Here is a 24,609-nt window from a genome sequence, read left to right on the forward strand (position 1 = left end):
GTTAGAGGAGAAAGAAAACAGTTTTATTATAGAATAAGCATCAAACCAGAATGTGATGCACATCACAGACAATCTGCTAAAAAAGACAGAGCAAGTCTTATCTTTTTTACCCCTTTTCTGTAGTCAAACAGATACAACCATGACATACATGTTCTCAAGATAAATAATAGCTAGTCCTCAAGTAAGAGGCCTAGATAGCTTCTTTTGTGACACATAATTCATCTTAGATGTATCTAGGGATACTTAGATGTACATTGGGATGACCATTCATATTAACTAATTGATTTTATTCAAAGGAAACACAAACCTCTTGTATTTTTATGACAGGAGAGTTTTGCAACTTGGAGCAAGGTGCCTAAATAAGGCATGCTTGCACCTTTCACAGAAATAAGGAGATAGTGGTGCTATCTCTCTCTTTTTTTTAATTTCATATTATTTTTCATTTATTGCCAAAACTTTGCACATGATGTTATCTTATATATTTATTTTCTTAAATTTTTATCGGAGTATAGTTACCTTATAATATTATATTAATTTCTGCTGTGCAGCAAAGTGAATCAGCTATACATATACATATATCCCCTCTTTTTTGGACTTCCTTCCCATTTAGGTCACCACAGAGCACTGGGTAGAGTTCCCTGTGCTATCCAGGAGGAACTCATTAGTTATATATCTTATACATAGTATAAATATATGTGTGAGCCCCAATTTCCTAATCCATCCCACTCCATCCCCACCTCTTGGTGTGCTATCACTTAAAATTTACATTTCACATGGATGACTCCTGATCTTTCAGAAAGGATTACTAGGTTGCAAAGCTGACAAAAAGCATCAGTTCAGTTCAGTCGCTCAGTTCAGTCGCTCAGTCGTGTCCGACTCTTTGCAACCCCATGAATCGTAGCATGCCAGGCCTCCCTGTCCATCACCAACACCCAGAGTTCACTCAGACTCACGTCCATCGAGTCAGTGATGCCATCCAGCCATCTCATCCTCTGTCGTCCCCTTCTCCTCCTGATCCCAATCCCTCCAGCATCAGGGTCTTTTCCAATGAGTCAACTCTTTGCATGAGGTGGCCAAAGTAGTTTTCAAAAATATTTTTATATATTTCAAATAGAGGAGAAAGTACTTGTGATTAAAAGTTTTCTAAAGTGAATACCTTAAAAAGAAGAGATGAGAGAAATTTATTATTTTTAAGTGGAAGAATTAAGTCTCTTATTTTTAATTTTTATTTGTCCTTATAATAGCTAGTATGTAGTAGAATTAGAGGTCAAGCCCAGTTAATGTGGCATTAAAGCCCTTTTTTAAAATCATGCATTATGCTGCCTCTATAAACTTCCTACTTGAGAGGAAATACACTGAGATAACTTATACATTCCTTCAATGGCTTTTTATTGAGCATCTACTATGTATTAGGCATTTTGCTAGGACTTAAGAGATCAGCCCTGGGATTTCTTTGGAAGGAATGATGCTAAAGCTGAAACTCCAGTACTTTGGCCACCTCATGCAAAGAGTTGACTCATTGGAAAAGACTCTGATGCTGGGAGGGATTGGGGGCAGGAGGAGAAGGGGATGACAGAGGATGAGATGGCTGGATGGCATCACTGACTCGATGGACGTGAGTCTGAGTGAACACCGGGAGTTGGTGATGGACAGGGAGGCCTGGCGTGCTGTGATTCATGGGGTCGCAAAGAGTCGGACATGACTGAGCTACTGAACTGAACTGAACTGAAGAATGTAATTATGGATAAAACAGGTGAGAGTTTTGTCCTCATGAAACTTAGGTGGAGAGACCTGTATTAAACAAATAGTTTTCCAAATCAAACAAAATTATGGAAATTGAGAAGGATGAAAACTATGAGGTGTTTTGAAAGCATATGACAGAGAGAATTTGAACTAGCCTAGGTGGTCTGGAAGGCTGTTTAAGTTCAAAATGGAAAGTTTGATGAAGAGGAAAGGAAGACAATAAAGAGTTGATTTTAAGTTTGGAGTATTAAATAGTTTGGGAAGAATAAGATGAACAAGTAAGTATGCCCTAATCATTGAACACTTATTCTGCCAGAGTGAAATAACTCTTGATATAAAATATCATGTCCTTGTCTTTGATTGATTACACTGTTTTACAGCTTATAGAGAAAGCAGTTAAATTGTAGAAAATGAAAAAGGATAACAACACAAATGTTTCTTGTCCATAATATTGCAAGTGATTTTTTTTCATTAAAATCCAAATAAATTTTGTCTGGTAGAGTTACAGTTGATTTCTACCCAAAATATTACATTTTACTGCCCTGTAATATATGGTGTTTCCCAGGTGGTAAAGAATCCACCTGCCAATGGAAAAGAGGCAGGAATTACAGATTCAGTCCCTGGGTTGGGAAGATCCCCTGGAAAAAGGAATGGCAACCCACTCCAGTATTCCTGCCTAGGAATTCCCATGGACAGAGGAGGCTGGTGGGCTATAGAGTCCATGGGGTTGCAAAAGAGTTACACACAACTGAGTGACTGAGCACAACCACACATAGAATATTAACCAATTTATATTTGTTGACAAGTTCATTTCAGAATTTCTGGTAGCCTCTATGTGTCTGTACTTTAAAAAAATGTTTGAGCTGGTTTTAACATCTTACTAGTTCCTTTCCCAATCAATGAGTTAAAATATTTGACATGTATTCATTGTGTATTTAGACTTATAATTCTACCTTTTTGAAAATTATAATTTAGCAAGTGTTGGTGTAAAGTTTGATATCATAAATTCAGGCAAGGGCTCTTCCTGGTTTGACAATGAAAAAAATAACCTATGGAAACCACCTAACTCAGATGGAATCTGAACCCAACCAAAACCCAGACTGGGGCTCACTAAAAAACCACTGTTTTTTAGTTAAAAATCACACACTTGGTCTCAGGACTTAATGAAGCTCAGGTTATGTCTCACCACAGAAGGAATTCAGCTAGAGGCAAAATGATAGGAAGGGGATTTATTTAGAGACATACGTATTCCATAGACAGAATGTCATCTGTGTCAAAAGACAAGAGTGGCCCTGGGAGAAGCACACTCTACAGACAGAGTGGGCCATCTCAGAAGGCAAGAGCCCCCAGTATATGGGGTGGTTAGTTTTTTATGGACTGGATAATTTCATAGGCTAATAAGTGGGACTTCCCTGGTAGCTCAGCTGGTAAAGAATCCACCTGCAATGCAGGAGACCCCAGTTCAATTCCTGGGTTGGGGAGATCCCCTGGAGAAGGGATAGGCTATCCACTCCAATATTCTTAGGCTTCCCTGGTAGCTCTAATGGTAAAGAATCCTCCTGCAATGTGGGAGAACTGGATTCGATCCCTGAGTTTGGAAGATGCCCTGGAGGAGGGCATGGCAACCCACTTCCAGCGTTCTTGCCTGGAGAATCCCCATGAACAGAAGAGCCTGGCAGGCTACAGTCCATAGGGTCACAAAGAGTCAGACATGAGACACTGAGCAACTAAGCAGGACACAGCAATGAGTGAGAATATTATTCCAACTATTTTGGAGGAGGGCTGGAGATTTCCAGGAATTGGGCCACTGACCACATTTTGCACTTTTATGTTCAGCCTTAGAACTGTCAAGTTGCTGGTGGGTATGTCATTTAGCATGCTAATGTATTACAATGAGCATATAATGAGGCTCAAGGCTTATTGGGAGTCGAATCTTCCACCATCTTGTGCCTAATTGATTCTAACCGGTTATGTCATATCCTCAACAGCTATGTCCTTCTTGAAAAGGTTGTGGCCTGCCTCCTCTCCTGTTTCACTGTGACCATATTTTCATTATACACATCTGTGTAGATGTCACATGAATGTACATCAATCCTTTAACCCTCCCCCTCAAAATGCTACTCCAGGAACTTTTTCTTTAACCCTAAAGAAATTCTAAATTTAGCATGACTCAGGGCGGTGGTGGGGAGGGGGGGCGAACAAATAAACCAGAAAGAAAAAAATAAGCCATACAAAAAATAAGGAGCAGACATGGTACATATCAATGTATCAGCTGGAACTCTCCAAGTTGTACCTCTGCTCTCTCTAGGAAAAGACATTTTTCTTAACTTTTTATTTTATACAGGAGCTTAGTCAATTAACAATTTTGTGATAGTTTCAGGTGAACAGCAAAGGGACTCAGCCATACATATATCTGTATCCGTTCTCCCCTGAACTACTTTCCCATCCAGACCACCACACTGAGCAGAGTTCCGTGTGCTATACAGTGGTCCTGGTTGGTTATCCATTTTAAATCTAGCAGTGTGTACATGTCCATCCCAATCTCCCTAATATTGCTTCCCCTCATCCTTCCCTCCAGCAACCATAAATTCATTTTGTAAGTGTGTAAAGTTTGTTACTGTTCTGTAAATAAGCTCATTTGTATCATTTTTTTTTTTAAGATTCTCCATGTATGCGATGTCATATGATATTTCCTCTTCTCTGTCTGACTGACTTTATTCACTGTGTCAATCTCTAGGTCCATCCAGTTCAGTTTCAATTCAGCGCTCAGTCGTGTCCAACTCTTTGTGACCCCATGAACCACAGCATGCCAGGCCTCCCTGTCCATCACCAACTCCCAGAGTTCACCCAAATCCATGTCCATTGAGTTGGTGATGCCATCCAGCCATCTCATCCTCTGTCGTCCCTTCCTCCTCCTGCCCTCAATCTTTCCCAGCATCAGGGTCTCTCCATCCATGTTGCTTCAAATAGCATTATTTCATTCTTTTTAATGGCTGAATAATATCCCATTGCATATATATACCACATCTTTATCTATGCCTCTGTTGATAGACATTTAGGTTGCCTTCATGGGAAAAGACACGCTTGGCTCTATCATCTGGAGAATATTGTTGTATGGGTTGTGGCAGGAGTTTTGCTTATTTTTGTTCTCTGTTGTTAGGAAAGCCTAGTCTATTGGATGGGTCTATATTCGATGGCTAACTCCACACCTCCAGGTTGATGTGAAGGTGTAGGCATTTGTCTCTTACTAAATGGAAAGTGTACCTCAAAACGTTGGCCTGCCCATGCTATCCTAATTCTTAGCATTGAAATCAATCCTATTTTTAAAAGGTAATCTTGTTTTAAATTAAATGGATTCCACGTTGGACATACTTTAGTATAAATTCATTACTAACAAGCCCCAGTAACTTTCTTGAGGTCACGAGGCTCTTTTTCTGCCTCCACACAAGTCCTCCACCAAGGCAATCATCATGATTATTGTTCCCTTTGCCAATTTTCAATGGGGACCAGCAGTGGAAGCCAAAGACACCCCTCTCTTATCACACCCATGAAGATACATCTTTTAGGGGGGGTGTGTTTTGGATGTGATTTTTAAAAGCTGTTGTCCCCCCAATCTGATATGTTTTGCCAGCAAATGAATCCCACTCTTAAGAATTTCTGATCTATAAGAATAAAACCCAAGAGAGTGGATGTATGGAACTGAGGGGGTAGGAACAGTGTGAAGAGAGGGGAGGGGGTTTAAAGATGGAGTGTTGCTCAGAGAGGGTAAGCCTGGACAGGACATCCAAATGTAGGAGGCTCGGTGGTCCCTGGAACCCAGGAGACAGAGAGCATGTGGAGAGAGAAGGCCTGCCGAGCATCCACAACTTAGTGAACCCAATTTACACTTTCAGCCTGAGCTGGCCGGGTTCATCCACGATTAGGAGAAGCATTTCTGTGGACTTACATGGGGAAGAAATCCGTGTCTTCCTGCATCTGCAAGTTTTCCTGAAAAGGAGAGTCTGTAGCCTTCTCAGACTCAGACTTCAGACTCTGAAACTTCTCAGCCTTCACAGACTGCCAGTGGGGTCAGTGGCTCAAAATAGTCTCAGCCATTTTTCTCATTAATGTGTTCTTTCAATACAATTTTCTTTTCTTATCGCCTCCTCTCTAAAAACTTTTCCAATTTACTCTTCTGAGAGAACTTTATATCTTTGTGGCTATTCGATACTGTCCTTACATGCACTTCTTATGAAATCTGTCTTGGTTTGCAGGGTCTTGGAAAGAATGGGATACATGGAGAAAAATTGCCACAAACTAAGATACAGCTCAGGACAAGAGCCCTACTTCAGTTTAGAATATGGTGCTGGACTTGTTAACAGTATCAATGATACATTTAAAATCTGCAAAACACTTTACCAACGCACCCACCAGCTTTTGTCCAAATGCCAAAGAAGAAAATAACAAAATGCCTTTCACAGAAAGGCATTATAAACACGATGGTGTTCAGCCCTGTTGCCATTTATTTCAGGCTGCTCAATGCTAAACCCTATTCATCTTCTTCTAGGAAGGGGCATTAGTAAATTGCATCAAGATGATTCCAGACTATCAGTCAAACTGATCGGCCTGAACTCTCAGAGCAGTTAGACAAGTGCTCATCTGTAATGTTATGGTGGCTTCTTATTATTTATTATGTCAGCCACAGGGGGAAAAGTGCCCAGAGATTTGCATTCACAGCAGTATGTGATCACATCTCCTCCTGTATGAAGAATTTCAAGAGGAAGATGATCACCTTGAAGTGCTTGATTGTAAGAAAAAGGTGCGTGTCTGTCATTAGTTGCTCATAATTGTTTTGGGTTAATTTTCTGCTGCAGGTGTTTTTAAGCATTCTGCTTCACATTATTCCAGATGTGTAGCTTCAGATTTTAGTGGAAACAACACAATTCAAAGCACATTCAAAGTATTTTAGTGACTAGAGAGCAATTTTAAATTCTGTTTACCTATGCTTTTTAGAAATGCTAGAAAAAAAGTAATTATTCTCTGACAGACTGTTTCACACTCTGTCAAGAATGCTCAAGAAGAAAGGACAGTTTCTTCTCATTTGTTTCTAAACAATCAAATAACGACTGTTCACTTATTTTGTTGTCTAGTCTATATATATATATTTATATACATAGTATTATATGTGTGTGTGTGTGTGCATGCGTGTGCATGCTTAATCACTTTAATTGTCTTCAGTGGATTCTTTGCGACCCTATGGACCGTAGCTTGCCAGGCTCCTCTGTTCATGGAATTCTCCAGGCAAGAATACTGGAGTTCCCATGCCCTCCTCCAAGGGATCTTCCTGACCCAAGGATTGAACAGCATCTCCTGTGTCTCCTGCATTACAGGTAGATTCTTTACCCACTGAGCCACCTGGGAAGCCCATACCATGTGTATATATAGCTAAAAATGTGAACGCTTTTAGATATCTACCATTTCAAATGTTTAATTAACCATGTACATCATCAGATATAAATCTTACTTGTGAATATAACAAATGTCCATTATTTAGGTTCTTTAGTCTGTTGATATCTTTGCTTTATTGACTGGTTGCTACAATTTGAAGAACATTTAAGGATGTAAGGTACCTGTGGATGGGAGGCAATTAAGTTTCTCCTCTCTAGTATTGCATGAACTGTTTCAGGCTACAAGAATCCCATTTGCTAGATTACCTTTTCTAATAGACTTCCCAGTACCCTAGAACCAAGGTTAGTTACATTTCAAGGAGTGAATGAGAACATTGAAGAGTATTGTTAGAAGTCTAAAAATCAATCAAGAAAGCACTCACCTATGAGTTGACAGGTTCAAAAGACATTTGAGTTCAGCCCGAGCTTGCTGGTAAGAAGCCAGTAAATTGCTCTCTTTCAAGAAGGTTATGATTTTTTTTCCCCAGGATAATTTGATATGGTGTAGTAAATTACTCTCTATTTTAAAAAGTAGAACTCTTCAACTAAAGTTCCTTTGAGTAACATTCTAAAAGTGAAGTTAATGGCCTTCCAGACACTCTCTATCTACCTTCAAAGGAGGACCTGCTGTATGGACTCTGCTCAGAGTTGATGAGACTCGGAGGAAATTTCTAGTAAACTGCTACATTATTCCCTTAAACTGTCAGAAAGTGAAGTCGCTCAGTTGTGTCATTTGCGACCCCATGGACTGTAGGCTGCCAGGCTCCTCTATCCATGGGATTTTCCAGTCAAGAATACTGGAGTGGGCTGCCATTTCCTTCTCCAGGGGATCTTCCCAACCCAGGGATCGAACCTGGGTCTCCCACATTGTAGGCAGACACTTTTACTGTCTGAGCCACCAGGTAAGTCCTTAAACTGCCAAGGGAATCTTAAATTCAAATTCATGAAAAACCGGAGCCTACAGAGGGCATCCTAGGAAAACTAGCAGAGGCCAGAGAAAGTGGTTTCTCTGAAACCACTCAGAGAAACCTCAGAGGTTTCTTACCAGAGCCAGTGCCCCCAAATATCTATATGTAATGTGTAACCATGAAAGGAAATAAAAGTTCACATTGTCCCTCCCTTTCCAAACCAAAACCCATTGGTCATTGATCTTCCTGTCCTTGGAATAGCTATTCCTTTCTTCCTGTCTTATTTTACATTCTAGGTCCCTGGCTTTGCTTTCTGCCTCCCTGGGCCATGCAAGTTGTCAGTTCTTTCTACTGGCTGCCCTTTGAGAGCAACGCTAGATCTTGCAAAAAATTATATATTTTGCACCCTTTTGGGAGATACCTCCTGAATCCAAGAGATTGTTTAATATTGCCAGAAATAATCATTGCTTGTCCCAGCAGAGACCTGACAAGATATTTGGAGAGATTTAATAACTCTATAACCATGACTTAAGCCAAATTGAAAACATATTCAGAGGCTGATAGAAAAAGTTTTTTGGCCATCTCCTCTTAGCTGAATGAAACAAGAGGGAAACATTCCAATATAGGTTGATGAGTGTGTCAGTCTTTTAGCACCAAGGTAATAACCCAGTTCTTTGCAGAATTGAGGTCAACTGTCCTTATTGGTGGAGAAGGCAATGGCACCCCACTCCAGTACTCTCGCCTGGAAAATCCCATGGATGGAGGAGCCTGGTAGGCTGCAGTCCATGGGGTTGCTGGGAGTCAGACATGACTGAATGACTTCACTTTCACTTTTCACTTTCACGCATTGGAGAAGGAAATGGCAACCCACTCCAGTGTTCTTGCCTGGAGAATCCCAGGGATGGAGGAGCCTGGTGGGCTGCCGTCTCTGGGGTCGCACAGAGTCAGACGTGACTGAAGCGACTTAGCAGCAGCAGCAGTCCTTATTGGGGTAAAGAATCTGTCTGCCAGTGTAGGAGTTGCAAGAGATGCAGCTTCAATCCCTGGATTGGGAAGATTCCCTGGAGGAGGACATGACAGCCCACTCCAGTATTCTTGCCTGGAGAATTTCATGGACAGAGGAGGAGCTAGACGGGCTACAGTCCATAGGGTCGCAAAAAGTCAGACACCACTGAAGTGACTTAGCATGCATGCACAAAGAAATCAAGATACATCCCAGGCAGAGCTGCTTGTTGAAGGTGGCCTTGGGGAAGAGATCTCTAAGAGTTGTGGGGAAAATAAAGGCTGGCTACCCTGGAAAAAGGCTGGCTTGTGCCCCTTTTTTCTCTACAGCTATGACATTTGTGAAATGCCTTGAAGGATCAACTGGGTTATACATGGCAGACTTTTCTACTTGTCCCCAGGACTCCAAAATATGTGACCAAAGATGGAATTAAGTGGAACTAGCTGATCAGGATTTACAGCTCCCTACAAATCTGGCTGGCTCTTTTTGTGCTGTCAGCTGTGTTTTGCTAAGTCAGTTTTCTGGCAGATAAGAAGCATGAGAATCTGACTACTATGTTTGCCAACAGATTTACTGTCTTACTTTTGACCACAGGACTTACAAACATCCTTCAGGCCAGAGAAATGGCAAACACAGCATAAATCATAATGCACAACATCAATGCAGGACCTCCCCATAGTCTTGTGTATCCCACTTTACATAATAGCATGTTTTAAAAAGTCTGAAGACAGCAACACTCTTGTAAATCAAATCATACTCTGCTACTGACTTTCTGTTTTATAAGATATACATTCCTACACAGCATAAATCTTGACTTCAAAAACATTGTGAAAAATTCATATTTTTAGCTGAAAAATAAAATTTTATAATGAGAGAATAGCATTAGATAGTTAAATATGATTTAAATATAATTGCTATACCTAATGAAAAAGTGGTTATTGTCAGTGAAGAATAGAACACTGCTGCTGCTGCTGCTGCTGCTAAGTCGCTTCAGTCGTGTCCGACTCTGTGTGACCCCATAGATGGCAGCCCACCAGGCTCCCCCATCCCTGGGATTCTCCAGGCAAGAACACTGGAGTGGGTTGCCCTTTCCTTCTCCAATGCATGAAAGTGAAAAGTGAAAGCGAAGACGCCCAGTCGTATCCGACTCTCAGCGACCCCATGGACTGCAGCCTACCAGGCTCCTCTGTCCATGGGATTTTCCAGGCAAGAGTACTGGAGTGAATAGAACACTAAGCATTTTTAAAAGTTCTCAAAGAACAATTTTTCAAAGTGTACACTTGTCTGTTTTTAAAAATAGGTTAGTTTCCTTCCAGTAACCTTTAAACTACAAGTAATAATGGCCAACAATAAAAATCTCAAACCAAACAAAATGACAGATAGCTCCCAACCCCCAGTAACATTTGCTGTGTGCAAAGCACCATATTAAGAGATCTACATGGATTATCTAATTTTATCCTCACAGCAACTGACTGTTATTATTACGACTGGTGAAGATGTCTTAGACATACAGAGGTATGAATGTGAAGTATTAATTAGTTGCTTTGCAGTTGTTCTCAGAGTATATTGCTCAGACTGCCTGTGCCAGAATCATTTGCTGTGAAGTGAAGTTGCTCAGTCGTGTCCAACTCTTTGCGACCCCATGGACTGTAGCCTACAAGGCTTCTCTGTCCATGGGATTTTCCAGGCATTTTCCAATACCAGAGTGGGTTGCTATTTCCTTCTCCAGGGGATCTTCCTGACACATAATCATTTGAAACCCTTGATAAAATTTTATTTTTTTAGACTCCCAACATACAGAGATTTGACTTCAGAGGTTTGAGGTGGGAATCTGGAATTTGCTTTTTAAGAAGCACTTCAGGTGATTCTGGTGCACAATAAAGTTTGAATCACTTGAGAATATTCATTGTTTTTAATTGGGATATAATTGCTTTACAATGTTATATAACTCTCTTGATTTACAGTGAAGGTGAATCAGCCATATGCATACATATATTCCATCCCTCTTGGACTGCCCTCCCACCCTGCCCCCATCCCACCTCTCTAGGTCATCACAGACCACAGAGCTGAGCTTTCTGTACTTTACAGCAAGTTCCAACTAGCTGTCTATTTCACACATTGTAGTGTATTTATGGGTCTTCTCTGGTAGCTCAGCTGGTAAAGAATCTGCCTGCAATGCAGGAGACCCTGGTTCAATTCTGGGTTGGGAAGATCCCCTGGAGAAGGCATAAGCTACCCACTCCAGTATTCTTGCCTGAAGAATCCCCACGGACAGGAGAGCCTGGTGGGCTAAAGTCCATGAGGTCACAAAAGCACAACACAGCACAGTGTATATATGTTAATTCCAGTCTCACAGTTTGCTCTCATCTACCCTCCTGCCCTGCCACCCTGTCCACAGATCAGATCCAGTCGCTGCCACTTTGCTGTCCACAGATGAACCTATTTCACAAGACTCACATCCAGGGTCAATCCAGCCATTTCATCCTCTGTCGCCCCTTCTCCTCCTGCCCCCAATAGCATCATTTTTCAACTCTTTCGCAATGTAACCCTGTCCACAGATTTTCAATACAGGAATAATTTTAAATACAGGGACATATAAAAAAGGAAAAATGACACATAACACTACTCTTGTTATAAAAATTAAAATATGCATTAAAAATTCCAGCAAAATAGAAAATTAGAGGTAATATATCCCTCTTTGCCACACTCTTCATCACCAGCACCCCTCCAAAATACATAAATACTCCTGGTCCTCCAAATAGCCATATCAAGTTTCTTGTTCATCTCCAGAAAAATGTTGCCATATATATGTGTATCCTTCATATTATGCCCAGAAACTGGATCATACTATGTTTACTGTTCTCCATCTTTTTAATATATAACTCAAACTCTCTATAGAGCATATCAAGTTCTACCTCATTCTTTTAAACTGCTGCACAGTATTTCATTAACTATATGCATTAAGGTTTAACACATTTTATCTATTTAATACATTTTATCTATTTTATTATTGTAAACAACATTGTCTGAATATTATAGATGATACATATTTATATAATGTTGACTGTGTTGTCTCTTTCAAACTGTAAATCTGGTATTAAAATTTAATGCATTTTATCTATCTATTTAATACATTTTATCTATCTATTTTATTATTGTAAACAACATTGCCTGAATATTATAGATGATACATATTTATATAATGTTGACTGTGTTGTCTCTTTCAAACTGTAAATCTGGTATTAAAATTACCCAGGTAGAGACTTCTATGTTTTCAAAGCTTTAGATTCCTCTTTTAATCTCATTTCTGCTAGAGTGAAAATAAACATTTTAAGCAAGGATTGTTGTTGTTCAGTCACTGAGTCTGACTCTTCGCAACCCCATGGACTGCAGCACGCCAGGTTTCCCTGACCTTCACTATCATCAGAGGTTGCGCAAACTTTATAATACCATCCAACCATCTCTTCCTCTGTTGCCCCCTTCTCCTGCCCTCTGTCTTTACCAGAATCAGAGTCTTTTGCAATGAATCAGCTCTTCATACCAGGTGACCTAAGTATTGGAACTTCACTTTCAGCAACTGTCCTTCCTATAAATATTCAGGTTTGATTTCCTTTAGGATTGACTGGTTTGATCTCCTTGCTGTCCAAGGGGCTCTCTAGACTCTTCAGCACCACAATTTGAAAGCATCAGTTCTTCAGTGCTCAGCCTTCTTTATGGTCCAACTCTCACATCTGTACATGACTGCTGGAAAAACCATTGCTTTGACTATATGGACCTTTGTCAGCCAAGTGATATCTCTGCTTTTTAATATGCTATCTAGGTTTGTCATAGCTTTCCTCCAAGAATCCAGTGTCTTTTAATTTCATGGCTGCCATCACCATCTGCAGTGATTTTGGAGCCCAAGAAAATAAAATCTGCCACTGTTTCCATTTTTCCCCATCTATTTGCCATGAAGTGATGGAACTAGATGTTGTGATCTTAGTTTTTTGAATGCTGAGTTTTAAGCCAGCTTGTTCACTCTCCTCTTTCACCTTCTTCAAGAGGCTCTTTAGTTCCTCTTTGTTTTCTGCCATAAAGGTGGTGTCATCTGCCTATCTTAAGTTGTTGATATTTCTGCCAGCAATCTTGGTTCCAGCTTGTGATTCATATAGCCTGGCATTTCACGTGATGTACACTGTGTATAAGTTAAATAAGCTGCTTGACAATATACAAGCAAAGATGGTTCATGTTAAAGAAGTTAGTGTTTTATTTGAGTGATTTATTTAAAGTTAATTACACTTAATTGTAGAAACGCATAATCCAACACAGTCACAAATGTATTTATGTAGAAACTCATAACAGGGCCACAAATGCAAAAGAAAGAATCAAGTAAATTGGAATATGGCAAAATGGAAGAAAACGGAGCTAACTCTTATTAAAACTATAAGACTACAGGATTAAAAAAGCCCCAGAGAGGAAAACTTAAGTCAGTAACAATGTTATGAAGAGTAAGACTATTTAAGCAGTGCTGATGGTTTCAAACATACATAATAACTAGTGAAAGTTAAATGTATTCATTTGTTCATTCATTCATTTATTCAATAAACGTTTATTGTTAAGCACTGTGCAGACTTTGAGGCTATTCAGGTGGGAAAGATATAGGTCCTACCCTCAAAGAGTTTAACATCTATGGAAATACAGATACAAAAAAAATCAATTGCTTTTTTTAAAAAATGAAAAAACAGTGTTCCTTAGAAAGTCAATGATGTTTTCAGAGGAGGGATTTCCACATGGCATACAGGAAGAAACATGTATAGTCATTAAGGATTATAACAGCAGGGCAGTTAAAAATCAAAGCATACTTCTGAATAACCAACAAACCACAGAAGAAATCAAAAAAGAAATCAAAACATGCATAGAAATGACTGAAAATGAAAACACAACAACCCAAAACCTATGGGGTTCAGTAAAACCAGTGCTAAGGGGAAGGTTCATAGCAATACAAGCCTACCTCAAGAAACAGGAGAGAAATCAAATAAACAACCTAACTCTACACCTAAAGCAACTAAAAAAAGAAGAAATGAAGCACCCCAGGGTTAGTAGAAGGAAAGAAATCATAAAAATTAGGGCAGAAATAAATGTTCAGTTCAGTTCAGTCGCTCAGTCATGTCTGACTCTTTGCAACTACATGAACTGGAGCACCCCAGGCCTCCCTGTCCATCACCAACTCCTGGAGTCCACCCAAACCCATGTCCATCAAATTGGTGATGCCATCCAACCATTTCATCCCCTGTCATCCCCTTCACCTCCTGCCCTTAATCTTTTCCAGCATCAGGGTCTTTTCAAATGAGTCAGCTCTTCGCATCAGGTGGCCAAAGTATTGGAGTTTCAGCTTCAACATCAGTCCTTCCAATGAACACCCAGGACTGATCTCCTTTCAGTTCAGTTCAGTTCAGCCCCTCAGTTGTGTCTGATTCTTTGTGACCCCATGAATCGCAGCACGCCAGGCCTCCCTGTCCATCACCAACTTCACTCAAACTCATGTCCATCGAGTTGGTGATGCCATCCAGCCATCTCATCCTCTGTCGTCCCCTTCTCCTCCTGCCCCCAATCCCTCCCAGCATCAGAGTCTTTTCCAATGAGTCAACTCTTCGCATGAGGTGGCCAAAGTATTGGAGTTTCAGCTTTAGCATCATTCCTTCCAAAGAACACATGAAATAAATGAAATAGAAACAAAGCAGACCGTAGCTAAAATCAACAAAGCTAAAAGCTGGTTCTTTAAGAAGATAAATAAAATAGACAAACCATCAGCCAGACTCATCAAGAAAAAAAGGGAAAAGAATCAAATCAACAAAATTAGAAATGAAAATGGAGAAATCACAACAGACAACACAGAAATATAAAAGATAAGAGATTACTATTGCAACTATGCAACTACATATTGCAACTATATGTCAATAAAATGGACAACTTGGAAGAAATGGATAAATTCTTAAAAAAGCATAACTTTCTAAAACCAAACCAGGAAGAAATAGAAAATATTAACAGACCCATCAAAAGCACAGAAATAGAAACTGTAATCAAAAATCTCCCAACAAACAAAAGCCCAGGGCCAGATGGCTTCACAGCTGAATTCTACCAAAAATTTAGAGAAGAGCTAACACCTATCTTACACTCTTCCAGAAAATTGCAGAGGAAGGTAAACTTCCAAACACATTCTATGAGGCTACCATCACCCTAATACCAAAACTAGGCAAAATGCCACACAAAAAAGAAAGAAAGAAAGAAAGAAAACTATAGGTCAATATCACTGATGAACATAGATGCAAAGATCCTCAACAAAATTCTAGCAAACAGAATCCAACAACATATTTAAAAAGATCATACATCATGACCAAGTGGGCTTTATCACAGGGATGTAAGTATTCTTCAACATTTGCAAATCAATCAGTGTGATACACCACATTAACAAATTGAAAGATAAACACCATATGATTATCTCAATAGATGCAGAGAAAGCCTTTGACAAAATTCAACATCCATTTATCATAAAAAACCCTCCAGAAAGCAGGCATAGAAGGAACATATCTCAATATAATAAAGCCATATATGATAAACCCACAGCAAACATTATCCTCAATAGTGAAAAATTGAAAGCATTTCCCCTAAAGGAACAAGACAAGGGAAACCCTTGGAAAGCCCACTCTCATCACTACTATTCAACATAGTCTTGGAAGTTTTAGCTACAGCAGTCAGAGAAGATAAAGAAATAAAAGGAATCCAGATTGGAAAAGAAGTAAAACTCTCACTGTTTGCAGATGACATGATCCTCTACATAGAAAACTCTAAAGATACCATCAGAAAATTACTAGAGCTAATCAATGAGTAGCCAAATAGGAAAAGGAGTACATCAAGGCTGTATATTGTCACCCTGCTTATTTAACTTAAATGCAGAGTACATCATGAAAAATCTGGGCTGGAAGAAGCACAAGCTGGAATCAAGATTTCCGGGAGAAATATCAATAACCTCAGATATGCAGATGACACCACCCTTATGGCAGAAAGTGAAGAGGAACTAAAGAGCCTCTTGATGAAAGTGAAAGAGGAGAGTGAAAAGGTTGGCTTAAAGCTCAACATTCAGAAAACGAAGATCATGACATCTGGTCCCATCACTTCATGGGAAATAGATGGGGAAACAGTGGAAACAGTGTCAGACTTTATTTTTTGGGCTCCAAAATCACTGCAGATGGTGATTGCAGCCATGAAATTAAAAGACGCTTACTCCTTGGAAGGAAAGTTATGACCAACCTAGATAGCATATTCAAAAGCAGAGACATTACTTTGCCAACAAAGGTCTGTCTAGTCAAGGCTATGGTTTTTCCTGTGGTCATGTATGGATGTGAGAGTTGGACTATGAAGAAGGCTGAGTGTTGAAGAATTGATGCTTTTGAACTGTGGTGTTGGAGAAGACTCTTGAGAGTCCCTTGGACTGCAAGGAGATCCAACCAGTCCATTCTGAAGGAGATCAGCCCTGGGAACTCTTTGGAAGGAATGATGTTAAAGCTGAAACTCCAGTACTTTGGCCACGTCATGCAAAGAGTTGACTCATTGGAAAAGACTCTGATGCTGGGAGGGATTGGGGGCAGGAGGAAAAGGGGACGACAGAGGATGAGAAGCTGGATGGCCTCACCAACTTGATGGGCCTGAGTCTGAGTGAACTCTGGGAGTTGGTGATAGACAGGGAGGCCTGGCGTGCTGCAATTCATGGGGTCGCAAAGAGTCGGACATGACTGAGCGAATGAACTGAACTGAACTGAATCAATGAATATAGTAAAGTTGCAGGATATAAAATTAATATACAGAATTCCCTTGCATTCTTATACACTAACAATGAGAAAACAGAAAGAGAAACCAAGGAAACAATCCCATTCACCATTGCAATGAAAAGAATAAAATACTTAGGAATAAATCTACCTAAAGAAACAAAAGATGTATATATAGAAACTATAAAACACTGATGATAGAAATCAAAGATGACACAAATAGATGGAGAAATATACCATGTTCTTGGATTGGAAGAATCAATATAGTGAAAATGAGTATACTACCAAAAGCAATCTATAGATTCAATGCAATCCCTATCAAGCTACCAACGGTATTTTTCAGAGAACTAGAACAAATAATTTCACAATTTGTATGGAAATACCAAGAACCTCAAATAGCCAAAGCAATCTTGAGAAAGAAGAATGGAACTGGAGGAATCAACCTGCCTGACTTCAGACTATACTACAAAGCTACAGTCATCAAGACAGTATGGTACTGGCACAAGGACAGAAATACAGATCAATGGATCAAAATAGGAAACACAGAGGTAAATCCACGCACCTATGGACACCTTATCTTTGACAAAAAGGCAAAAATATACAATGGAGAAAAGACGATCTCTTTCACAAGTGGTGCTGGAATAACTGATCAACCACCTGTAAAAGAATGAAACTAGAACACTTTCTAACACCATACACAAAAAACTCAAAATGGATTAAAGATCTAAATGTAAGACCAGAAACTATAAAACTCCCAGAGGAAAATATCGGCAAAACACTCACTGACATAAATCACAGCAAGATCCCCTATGACCCACCTCCCAGAGTAATGGAAATAAAAGCAAAAATAAACAAATTGAACTTAAAAGCTTTTGCACAGCAAAGGATACTATAAACAAGGGGGGAAGACAGCCTTCAGAATGGGAGAAAATAATAACAAATGAAGCAGCTGACAAAGAATTAATCTCAAAAATAAACAAGCAACTCCTGCAGCTCAATTCCAAAAAAATAAACAATGCAATAAAAAAATGGGCCAAAGAACTAAACAGACATTTCTGCAAAGAAGACATGCAGATGGCTAACAAACACATGAAAAGATGCTCAACATCACTCATTATCGGAGAAATGCAAATCAAAACCACAGTGAGGTACCATCTCACACCAGTCAGAATGGCTGCTATCAAAAAGTCTACAAACAATAAATGCTGGAGAGGGTTCGGAGAAAAAGGAGCCCTGTTACACTTTTGGTGGGAATGCAAACTAGTATAGCCACTATGGAGAACAGTGTGGAGATTCCTTAAAAAACTGGAAATAGAACTGCCATACAACCCAGCAATCCAACTGCTGAGCATACACACTGAGGAAACCAGAATTGAAAGAGACGTATGTGCCCCAATATTCATCATAGCACTGTTTACAATAGCTAGGACACAGAAGCAACCTAGATGTCCATTGGCTGACAAATGGATAAGAAAGCTGTGGTATAATACACAATGGAATATGACTCAGCTATTTAAAAGAGCACATTTGAATGTGCTCTTTTATACAGAGTGAAGTAAGTCAGAAAGAAAAACACCAATACAGTATAGTAATGCATATCATATATATGTAATTTAGAAAGATGGTAATGATGACCCTATCCAAGACAGTGAATGAGACACAGATATAAAGAACAGACTTTTGGACTCTGTTGGGAGAAGACAAGGGTGGGATGATTTAGAGAATAACATCAAAACATGTATTTTACCATATGTGAAATAAATCACCAACTCAAATTTGATGCATGAAACAGGGCACTGAAAGCTGGTGCACTGGGACAATACAGAGGGATGGAATAGGGATGGAGGTGGGAGGGGAGTTCGGGATAGGGGACACATGTACACCCGTGGCTGATTCATGTCAATGTATGGCAAAAACCACCACAATTTAGTAAAGTAATTAGCCTCCAATTAAATTAAATAAATTAATTTTAAAAATAAATAAAAAGAAATTAAGTTTTAGAAAATTCTATTAATCCTTTTAAAGCCAAACTGAAATGCCACCAGCATTACAAAGGCTTCTCCAATACAGCAGCCAAAATAAACCCTCCTCTAACATTCATGGACAGGGCAGTGTAGTTGGAGGTATGGTGGAGTGTGTTGATCTATATCTGTGTCTTGGTCACCGACACTGACTTCACGTATAGGTTTAAACATCTGACCACTTCTTTGTGTTTTTATGTAGCCATATCAGAACTTTTACATATTGATATACTTTTTCCTCACTTACTTTCCTTTTATTTATACTTTTTCTTACCATTGGGCCATTGTGTTAAAAGTTTAAGAATTTCGTGTGTATAAATAGGTTATATTATCCATAAGTTTTCAGTGTATGCAGGGGATATTACACATTCTTTTTTATTAGGTTGGTGAAAATGTAATTGATGTTTCAGACTGTGGATTTTAAATCATTATCCAGTGAACCAGTGAAGTTGCTCAGTTGTGTCTGACTCTTTGTGATCCCATGGATTATAGCCTACCAAGGCTCCCCCATCCATGGAATTTTCCAGGCAAGAGTACTGGAGTGGGTCACCATTTCTTTACCAGGGGATCTTCCCGACCCAGGAATCAAACCCAGGTCTCCTGCATTGCAGGCAGACGCTTTACCATCTGAGCCACTAAGCTCAAACACATCTGTATTAATCAAAACAAGAACCATTACAATCAACACATTTTTGCCAATGAGAAATACATTTATTTATTCTTGTAGTATAAAAATCTGTGCTTTTGGATGTGATGAACTCTTGGAAAGCATTTTCTGCCTCCTGCTGGTTCTGGAAGCATTATTCCTGCAAAAAGTTGCTGAGATGCTTGAAGAAGTGGTAGTGGATTGGCTAGCGGTCAGGTGAATATGGAGGATGAGGCAAAATTTTGTAGTCCAATTCCTTCAATTTTTGAAGCGTTGGTTGTGTGATGTGTGGTCAGGCATTGTTGTGGAGAAGACTTGGGCCCTTTCTGTTGACCAATGCCAGCTGCAGATGTAGTTTTCAATGATTTGCTGAGCATATTTCTCAAATATAATGGTCTCATTGAGATTCAGAAAGCAGTAGTGGATCACACTGGCAGCAGACCACCAAACAGTGACCGTGACCATTGTTGGGTGCAAGTTTGGCTTTGGGGAGTGCTTTGAAGTGTCTTCTCAGTCCAACTGCTGAGCTGGTCATCACTTTTTGTCACAAGTAACAATCTGATTGAGAAATGATTTGTGCAGAAAAAGAGAAATGACACTTCAAACGGATTACTTTTTTTGGTTTTCAGTCAGCTCATGAGGTACCCACTTATCAGGCTTTTTTATCTTTCCAATTTGCTTCACATCATAGAGGACAAGAGAATGATAGACGTTGAGTTCTTTGGAAACTTCTTGTGTAACAGGATAAGCTTTGATGATCCTCTCAGTTGGTTGATGTCAACTTTTGATGGCCAACTACTAGGCTCCTCACCTTCAAAGTTTTCATTTCCTTTGCAGAACTTCTTGAACCACCTCTGCCCTGTACATTTGTTATCAGTTCCTGGATGAAATGCATTGTTGATGCTGTGAGTTGTCTCTACTGCTTTATGACCCATTTTGAACTCAAGAAAATCATTTGAATTTGCTTTTTGTCTAATATCATTTCCATAGTCTAAAATAAATATAAAGTAAATAGCAAATAACAAGTCATTAGCATTAAATGATGTATAATATAAGCACATTTATTAAGAATTGTATTTATCAAATGACAAATTTCAACAATGTAAAACTGCAACTACTTTTGCACCAACCAGGAGGAAAAGGGGACAACAGAGGATGAGATGGCTGGATGGCATCACCGACTGGATGGACGTGAGTTTGAGTGAACTCTGGGAGATGGTGATGGACAGGGAGGCCTGGCATGCTGAGATTCATGGGGTCACAAAGAGTCGGACACAACTGAGCAAGTGAACTGAACTGAACTGAACATTGTAAAAAGAGTGTGTTGGGTCCTGATAAAGCTGAGAACATCTGAAAGAAATTCTGAAAAGATCTGTTCTGCTTTCATTAACTTCTAGTTCAAAGAATGATACTACCAGATACCATTTGCCCAAGCCAGAAATTGTGGCAACATCATTAAATTCCTCCTTCTCCCTGTCTGTCAATCTGATCAATTGTTAAGACTTATCCATTCCACCGATGAAGAGTCCTGTCATCTCCATACCTATTGTCGCAATTGCTGTAGCTCATCAGGGTCTCCTTATCTGTGAACGAGATTATTTAAATTCCACCCAATTTCCTGAAGATCTGATTATGCAACATTCTCACTGAAAATCCTTGGCTGTTCCCTATTGCACATAGTATAAATACTCAGCTCCTGAGTGTGACAAGTAAGACCTTTCATGATCTAATAGCACCTTCCTACCTAGTGTCATCTCCTATCTAGTCTCATCTCCTCTCACTCCTACAGTTCTCTCCTTGAACTTTCCACTTCAGCAGTATGAACTACATTTTTATTTTTTTCCCTTTGTAAGTATTTTATTTTATTTTTAAAAAATTTATTTTAATTGGAGAATAATTACTTTACAATATTGTGGTGGTTTTTGCCATACATTCACATGAATCAGCCATGGGTATACATGTGTTCCCCATCCCGACCCTCCCTCCCACCTCCCTCCCCATCCATTCCCTCAGGGTCATCCCAGTGCACCAGCCCTGGGCACCCTGTCTCATGCATCAAACCTGGACTGGTGATCTATTTCACATATGATAATATACATGTTTCAATGCTATTTGCTCAAATCATCCCACCCTCGCCTTTTCCCACATAGTCCAAAAGTCTGTTCTTTATATCTGTGTTTCTTTTGCTGTCTTGCATATAGAGTCATCATTACCATCTTTCTAAATTCCATATATATGCGCTGCCTCTTGAGAAACCTATATGCAGGTCAGGAAGCAACAGTTAGAACTGGACGTGGAACAACAGAATGGTTCCAAATAGGAAAAGGAGTATGTCAAGGCTGTATATTGTCACCCTACTTATTTAACTTATATGCAGAATACATCATGAGAAATGCTGGGCTGGAAGAAGCACATCTGGAATTAAGATTGCCGGGAGAAATATCAATAACCTCAGATATGCAGATGACACCACCCTTATGGCAGAAAGAGAAGAGGAACTAAAAAGCCTCTTGATGAAAATGAAAGTGGAGAGTGAAAAAGTTGGCTTAAAGCTCAACATTCAGAAAATGAAGATCATGGCATCCGGTCCCATCATTTCATAGGAAATAGATGGGGAAACAGTGGAAACAGTGTCAGACTTCATTTTTTTGGGTTCCAAAATCACTGCAGATGGTGATTGCAGCCATGAAATTAAAAGATGCTTACTCCTTGGAAGGAAAGTTATGACCAACCTAGATAGCATATTCAAAAGCAGAGACATTACTTTGCCAACAAAGGTCCGTCTAATCAAGGCTATGGTTTTTCCAGTAGTCATATATGGATGTGAGAGTTGGACTGTGAAGAAAGCTGAGTGCCAAAGAATTGATGCTTTTGAACTGTGGTGTTGGAGAAGACTTTTGAGAGGAAGGAGATCCAACCAGTCCATTCTAAAGGGTATCAGTCTTGGGTGTTCTTTGGAAGGAATGATGTTAAAGCTGAAACTCCAATACTTTGGCCACCTCATGTGAAGAGTTGACTCATTGGAAAAAACTCTGATGCTGGGAGGGATTGTGGGCAGGAGGAAAAGGGGATGACAGAGGATGAGAAGCTGGATGGCATCACCGACTCGATGGATGTGAGTTTGAGTGAACTCTGGGAGTCGGTGATGGACAGGGAGGTCTGGTGTGCTGCGATTCATGTGGTCGCAAAGAGTCGGACACGACTGAGTGACTGAACTGACTGACTGATGCGTTAATATACTGTATTGGTGTTTTTCTTTCTGACTTACTTTGCTCTGTATAATAGGCTCCAGTTTCATCCACCTCATTAGAACTGATTCAAATGCATTCTTTTTAATAGCTGAGTAATATTCCATTGTGTATATTTACCACAGCTTTCTATCCATTTGTCAGCCGATGGGGTATTAAAGTCTCCCACTATTATTGTGTTACTGTTAATTTATCCTTTCATACTTGTTAGCATTTGCCTTACATATTGAAGTGCTCCTATGTTGGGTGCATATGTATTTATAATTGTTATATCTTCTTCATGGATTGATCCTTTGATCATTATGTAGCATCCTTATTTATCTCTTTTCATGGCCTTTATGTTCATCTATTTTATCTGATATGAGTATTGCTATTCCTGCTTTCTTTTGGTCTCCATTTGAGTGAAATATCTTTTTTAAGCCCTTCACTTTCATTCTGTATGTGTCCCTTGGTTTGAGGTGGGTCTCTTAGACAGCATATTTAGGGGTCTTGTTTTTGTATCCATTCAGCCAGTCTTTGTCTTTTGGTTGGGGCATTCAACCCATTTACATTTAAGGTAATTACTAATAAGTATGATCCCATTGCCATTTACTTTGTTGTTTGGGTTCAAGTTTATAAACCTTTTCTTTGTTTCCTGTCTAGAGAAGATTCTTTGGCATTTGTTGAAGAGCTGGTCTGGTGGTGCTGAATTCTCTCAGCCTTTGGTTGTCTATAAAGCTTTTGATTTCTCCCTCATATTTGAATGAGATCCTTGCTGGGTATAGTAATCTGGGTTGTAGGTTTTTCCTTTCATAACTTTAAGTATGTCCTGCCATTCCCTTCTGGCCTGAAGAGTTTCTACTGAAAGATCAACTATTATCCTTATGGGGATCCCCTTGTGTGTTATTTTCTGCTTTTCCCTTGCTGCTTTTAATATTTGCTCTTTGTGTTTGATCTTCATTAGTTAGTTTGATTAATATGTGTCTATGGGTGTTTCACCTTGGGTTTATCCTGTTTGGGACTCTCTGGGTGTTTTGGACTTGGGTGGCTATTTCCTTCCCCATTTTAGGGAAGTTTTCAACTATTATTTCCTCAAGTATTTTCTCATGCCCTTTCTTTTTGTCTTTTTCTTCTGGGACTCCTATGATTCAAATGTTGGGGCATTTAACATTGTCCCAGATGTATCTGAGGTTGTCCTTATTTCTTTTAATTCTTTTTTCCTTTTTCCTGTCTGCTTCATTTATTTCCACCATTCTATCTTCCACCTCACTTATCCTGTCTTCTGCCTCAGTTATTCTACTGTTGGTTCCCTCAGCTTTTCTACTGTTGGTACAATAACTAAAGTTATTGCATTATTCATTATTGATTGATTCGTCTTTATTTCTTCTCAATCCTTGTTAAACATTTCTTGCATCTTCTCAATCCTTGTCTCTGGTCTATTTATCTGTAACTCCATTTTGTTTTTAAGATTTTGGAACATCTTTACTATCATTATTTTGAATTATTTTTCAGGTAGACTCCCTATCTCTTCCTCTTTGGTTTGGTTTGGTGGGCATTTATCATGTTTCATTACCTGCTGAATATTTCTCTGCCTTTTCATTTTGTTTAGATTGCTGTGTTTGGGGTGCCCTTTCTGTAGGCTGGAAGTTTGTGGTTCCTCTTTATTGTGGAGCCTGCTCCCTGTGGGTGGGGTTGGACTAGTGACTTGTCAAGGTTTCCTGGTTAGGGGTGCTTGCATCTGTGTTCTGGTGGGTGGAGCTGGGTCTCTTCTGTCTGAAGTGCAATGAGTTGTCCAGTAGTGGGTTTTGGGGTGTTTATGGGTTTGACATGTCT

Source organism: Bos mutus, chromosome 4, assembly GCF_027580195.1.
Source record: "Bos mutus isolate GX-2022 chromosome 4, NWIPB_WYAK_1.1, whole genome shotgun sequence".
In the NCBI taxonomy this organism is placed as follows: Eukaryota; Metazoa; Chordata; class Mammalia; order Artiodactyla; family Bovidae; genus Bos; species Bos mutus.